Source organism: Apaloderma vittatum, unplaced genomic scaffold, assembly GCF_000703405.1.
Source record: "Apaloderma vittatum isolate BGI_N311 unplaced genomic scaffold, ASM70340v1 scaffold15132, whole genome shotgun sequence".
Taxonomy (NCBI): Eukaryota; Metazoa; Chordata; class Aves; order Trogoniformes; family Trogonidae; genus Apaloderma; species Apaloderma vittatum.
This window is the reverse complement of record NW_009703224.1, coordinates 27588-33454: the sequence shown is the minus strand read 5'-3', so window position 1 is coordinate 33454 and position 5867 is coordinate 27588. Positions and strand designations below refer to the sequence as shown.

Sequence of the window (5867 nt, the reverse complement as noted above, 5' to 3'; positions counted from 1 at the left end):
GGAGTTAATTGACCCGTGGTCACAAAAGACTTGGCTAGATGTGAACTGGCGTTGCAGCAGCAAAATTAAATAAACATTTTGTTGTTTTACTGTCACCCTGAGAAGGCTTGACCATATGTGTTTCTCTGTGTCATCACTTTGGGCTCGGTTATGCTGTCATGTGGAGGTGCACCTCACGTTTCCATGGGAGTGCAGGAGTAGAAGGTGTGCAGGCAGAAGCAGTCCTTACCTGATCTACATGTAGTAGTTCCACAGGTCCCTTTGCACGCAGGGATGAAATCGGGTCCAAATCCAAGAATAGGTGATTCTTTACGTTGTCAAAAGTATCAAGTAGAAGTGCTTAAAGAGCAGCAGAGGAGAGCTAGGAAATTCTTATAGGGGGGAAAAAATCCTTGCACTGTCTCACGGTTCTGATTTTGGCCGTACGAGTTGCATGTGTCTGTGGGAAACTGGTTTCCTTTCTTCTTTGGAGCATTAAGCTGTCGATGAGCAAAGGCACAAAGGGCTGCTTCTGGAGAATGAATGATGCTCTTGTCCGTAAGCATGGTCATTCCAGGACAGCCCCATGAGCGCCTGGAATTTAGCCCTTGCCGTTGCCATGTTTTTCTAGGACTTCAGTTTCCATGACTCTACATGCTACAAGTTTCATGAAAATGACAGTCTTTCTGTTTTTAAACTGCCTTGAGGTGGAAAGTCTTGGTCCCCTCCCTGCACTTTTCCCCAGTAAGTCCTTTTCTGCACCTCCCCCATTCAAGGAAACAAAAACACAGTAGCCAACCTCTGGGTTGAAAAATATTGATTTCATGCAAATGAGATGGGGGGAAAAGCCGTATGCAGTCAGTCTTCTGTCTCCTTTACAGGGAAATAATACTCCCTAAGTGCTCCTCTAGTTAGAAGAGAGCAAAGACAGCAAGCGTTGCTAATTTTTCCTGTATAGAAATACCTGAATGTTTGAAAAAGAAGTAATGCGCAGTGAAAGAAATCTCTGGAAGCATTTATGATTGCCATCCATTAGGAATGGAAAACTAAGGAGAATAAGCAAATGGCCTTCATATGTTCTTCGGAAATATTTTCAGCTCTTCCTGATCAGCTGCTGTATTTCTCCTAGCTACAAAGTGCAAGAATTCTTCTTTTGCTGAGTGAAACTGGGTAAGAGGTGATGCTTTTTTTCCCCCCCCTTATCTCCCCCCATACTTAGAATTTTGTAGAATGAGGCACAAATGAGGCAGGAGTGAACAAGCATGGTATTTAAAAGGAGCACATGGATTTGTGACTGCGTGCAGTACCTGCCAAGATTTGTTTTTTTGTAGATGTTTTTGTACTGAATGAAATGTCTTCATTCTCCTCTGTATGATTTTCTTCATTGTAAATGCATAATTACTTGTATCTTGAATCCTTATCTTATATATCACTAAACTTCAAAGTGAAATTTTTAGTAAGAGAGACAGTTATCTGTGACTTATTTCAGCTGGTAGAATTCATAAATCTTTCTTTGGTCAGAATGTTTTTCTTTTACTTAAGACTAATACAAACTTCACTGAACCAGTTTAATGCTTTCCTCGAGAATTTTAGTCTATTTTCCAGTATAAGTTGCTTGCTAAACAAAATTCAGTAAAAATAGCGAAAGGATAGAGTCAGGCTAATGTGCTGAGGCGAAGTTTTTGAGCAGCCGGCGCAGAACAGAGCTGTTGTCGTTTGAGACGTATGTGGAACCCCTGGCACTGAGGAAGGTTCTGTATTAAAAAATGTTGGACTTGTCTGAATAGATCGTATCTGCAACCTTCTGTGCCAGGGAGTGTTGCTGTGTCGAGTCAATGACGACTTGCTGTGGGAGCCTAATGAGGGAATTGTCTGGAGGCACCAAGCCATGCGAACTTGAACAGACAAGCCAGCCGTGGTTGAACGAACGGCTCTCAACAATGCGTACCTTGAGTTTCTGAGCCTTGCCTTGTGCTTGTGCAGCGAGAGCCCAGGAGGTTCACCAGGCCGGAGAGGCTGTTCTTCATTGCTAGACACTCAGGTCTGAGTGGTGAAGTACATTGTGGAGGGGGTATTAAAAAAAAAAAAAAAAAAAAAAAGCAGAAAACCCCAGGGGAACTCTACATGGTGGAGCTACTTCCTCCTGCAGAGCAGTCCCTTTATATCACTGGTGACTATTATTTTTTTAAAGTATACTAATCTTCAACTTCTTACTAAAGATTTTCAAGACAAGTAGGTAAGTGAATGATTTTTTTTCCAGCCTTTTTATACTTTCTCCAAATGTGTATGGTAGGTAGAGGTCTTGTGACTTGTGTTCTTTTAAAACACAAGTTTGTGTTTTGTTGTGTTAAAACACAACAGTTTGTGACTTGTTTTTTTTTAATTGTGTCCAGAAAGCATGATTAAAGGCAGCTGCAGTGTGTATTGTGTGTGATTATTGTCTTTAGAGTAAGGCAATAGATGGTCTGTTGTCAGAGCATTTTACAGATAACTTTACTGCTGCTTGTGTTGTTTTTTAACCAAGCTAGGAAGCCTTCTTTGGCCAAGTGCTCTCTTGGGAGCTGAATAGACTTGATGTGGTCATTGGATGGTGTATTTGATTCTCTCTGTAGTATTCTGAAATGATCCATGTGTCCATGAGCAACTTGGTCTAGTTAAAGATGTCCCTGCTCACTGCAGGGGAGTTGGACTAGTTGGTCTTTAACAGTTCCTTCCATCCCAAAACATTCTGTGATTCTACGATTCCATGGTGTTTTGTCTTTCTCCCTTTTCTAATATCCCAAAAACACCAAGACACAGGTTCCCTGCAATTACTATCTTGCTGGCCTGAATGTCTCTAACACTGGTTTTCAACGCATCTGGTCATAATCCTCAGAAAAGTCTCCTTGCCTCAGTCAGGCAGAGGCACTGCTGTTCTCTCCCGTAGTCGTTTTGCTGTGGTGTTCTTAATGATTCAAAAATAATCAACAAAGACCATTTACTCGCTTAGTTTATGTTTTATTGCATTTGCAGTAGGATACACAGCGCATAAATCTTCTTAAAGTACACTTGAAATAGCCATAAATGGCAGCTGAAAATCTCTCCAAAGTAATACAGTGTTTGCAGTCGATGGGAGGATTTGTCACATAAGCACAGCTACTGTTTTGTGGTTCTTCTAACTGAGCATCAGGAAGACAGAAGCCTCTTGGCAGTAAAATACCACAAAAAATGTGCCCTTTTTGTTGTAAGATGTGTTTCATTTAGAGAAGAAACCAAAGCACCTGTGAAAAAGGTATCCTAAATCAGCACATGGGTCTTGCTTCTGCACCTATTTGTGTCAGTTCTGCAGCTTCTGTCATCATCAGCTGGACAGGATTAGACCTCCGTGGTTTTTTGAGATGAATGGAAAGAGCTTCTGTATCTGGGTTGGATTTTTTTCCAGAGGTTTTTACACTGTCGTCAGGGTATATGATAAATCTTGGTACACTTGCCAGGGTGGCACTGTCCTTTGTCGATTGACTTTCAGAGCAACGGCCGTGGAAGAGGGAAGGGATGGTGGGATGGGGGGGAATTCAGGAGAAGGGATAGGTGAGCATGATCTGAGACCTCCAAAAGGCATCTGAAAGGAGAAAAACATGTTTTGCTCGTGATATACAAAGGAAATAAATTTAAAAACTATCAAGTTTTTAAAAATAATCCTATGGGTAAGACTTAGCAGAAAGGTTGAATTCCCTCGCGTGGTTCTCTGAGACAGCAGAATGAAGCCAGCTCTGACCCAAAAGCCATCTCTGGTAACTCAGCTAATAAGACTTGTCCTACAAGCTTTGGAGTCCTGCCTGTTTTAATGAAGTTCAGGCAGTTTTTGCATCTGAGGTGGCTCATACCCACCCTGCCTCTCTGCACAGAGTAAGTTTGGACGTCTCTGCAAAGTCCTGGTTGTGACTACTCAGTGGTGTTGAGATGCCCAGGAAGTTGGGTACTGCTGCACTGGTCACAGGGAAGCCCCAGAGATGGGATTTGCTGTGCCTGACGTGGAGGTCTACATCAGAGTTATTTGTCCTGCTTCTCTGCTGTCGGTGGGAAGAAAAGCGCTCGTCCTCAAGGTGAATCTCCTGGGTCTCCTGCTTTCCACTGACTGAGCAAGCACCAAAGCTGACTAGCTTGGGTGTAGATTTCCAGTCCGAGATGAAATGGATACTCCTACTGACTGTCCTGCCTGCATAGTGGCAAGAGTGCTGATTCAAGAATGTGTTTAATCGTGTGCCAGTCCTTGAGAAAATTTTTTTTTTTTTTTTTTAAAAAAAAAAGGAATGAGGGAGAGAAGAGAGTTTAGATATGTTAACCGCAAGCAGAATATTCCCTGGTGGTTCATTAAAATTTGAAATACCAGATAAATCTTTTACTGTAGGAACTAAAACCTTCCACTTGGCTGTTGAGTTTCAAATTTGTATTTCACTCATTATTTGGAAAGCCACATATTTTTAAAACTACTAATTCTATCTGCATATTCTTGCACACACATGTCCAACACAGACATTCTTCTTGTTGCAGCATTTATCCTGCCTGTTGCCGCTGACCAATGTGTGCTCACAAAGTAGACGTGCGAAACCTGTGAGTTCAGAGGCTGCAGATGCAAAGGGGTTTTGTGGGCGTGTGTAATGTTTGTCTGCACGGACAGATTATATATGTTTATGTCAAGAGACCAGTTAAGAGACTGGCTTCCTTATATAGGAGACACAGAACAGGACTGTGTGTAGCTGGAGCAAAAGCAGTTCTGAGCCTGGAGAGCTTGTCTTTTGAATAGATGAGGCAGATGTGGTTTGAGGGAAAGGAATAATGCAGGGGCAAGGTGGTCACGACGTCGGGTCGGACGTGTCACACCAGTGCTGTGGCTTTATGCGTAACAAGTCTGTTCAGAATGTGCAAAATGATTTAGAGTGTGTAGGAGGTTACCAAGGAGAGATTAATTCAGAGGGGAGGGAAAAAACATCCAAAAGAGGGTACATTTTAATTTTGTCTAACCCCAGAAAGTTTCTTTTGGTCATTCTGATTGTGATTTGGGATATAACAATCTATGGGAAGACTTAACCATCAATTTGGTGCTGCAGACCCTTGGGCCTCCCCTTAAGCTGCATGAAGCCCCACGTGAAGCCTGACCTTTATGTGTTTCAGAACTCAAATATTCAGGAGAAAGTAGAAGAGAATAGCTTGGAAGTGGCTAGGAGGAACCTCAAGTGCTCTCTCCGTGCATCTTTGTTATGTGGAGGCTTGTTCTGCAGATGTCAGTGTCCAGGGACAAAGTTGCTGTCCCCAGTCAGACCCGGCTGCTGTCCTTCCCTCGCCCCGGATTTGCATGCCTTCATTCATGTAGTCACACCCATTATGGAAAAACATCCATTAAAAAGCCATTAAATGAATCCAGGCACCTTGACTGAATTAGATATGGGAGCAATTACAGCCCTGGCAGATTGGGGAGGAGGAGGTGGAGGCAATCCTGGCTCAGGCACAGCCGACGCAGGACGTGTGTTATCACCCTGGCTGTGCAGCTCGGCTGGTAGGCAAGTGGAGAAAAACATTACTGGTTGTTTTCTTTGCAGGCAAAACCAAACCCTGAGTGCAGAGTTTCACAGGTCTGTCTGGAGCAGTGTTCAGCGATGCACAGACCTCTGAGATCGCGTACTGAGGGCGCGACGTGACTCTGTGCCGCCCGGAGTTGGCTGTAGCCGCTTGGGATGAGCTACAGATGTGAGTCGTGCGGGGACATCAGCCAGGAGAGGGATTTTTGGAGCAGCACGCTGGCTGCCGTGTTAGGAGGCAGCGTGAACGCGTGGTTGGCGAGGCTTGGCGAGACAGCAGCGCCCTGAATTGCAACGCAAAGAGGTAAGGAGCGAGGCAGGGAGCAGCCTTAC

At 43.8% G+C, this 5867-nt stretch overlaps 1 protein-coding gene across 1 annotated transcript in view; it reads left to right on the top strand.

The window, feature by feature from the left end:
- Positions 1 to 849: 849 nt before the first annotated feature.
- Positions 850 to 5867, top strand: part of MTMR2 (myotubularin related protein 2) — a gene marked incomplete at its 3' end in the record, with an annotated part of 32238 nt that continues 27220 nt past the window's right edge. Inside the window, exon 1 of the mRNA XM_009864562.1 lies at positions 850 to 1149. The remainder of the gene's footprint in view (positions 1150 to 5867) is intronic.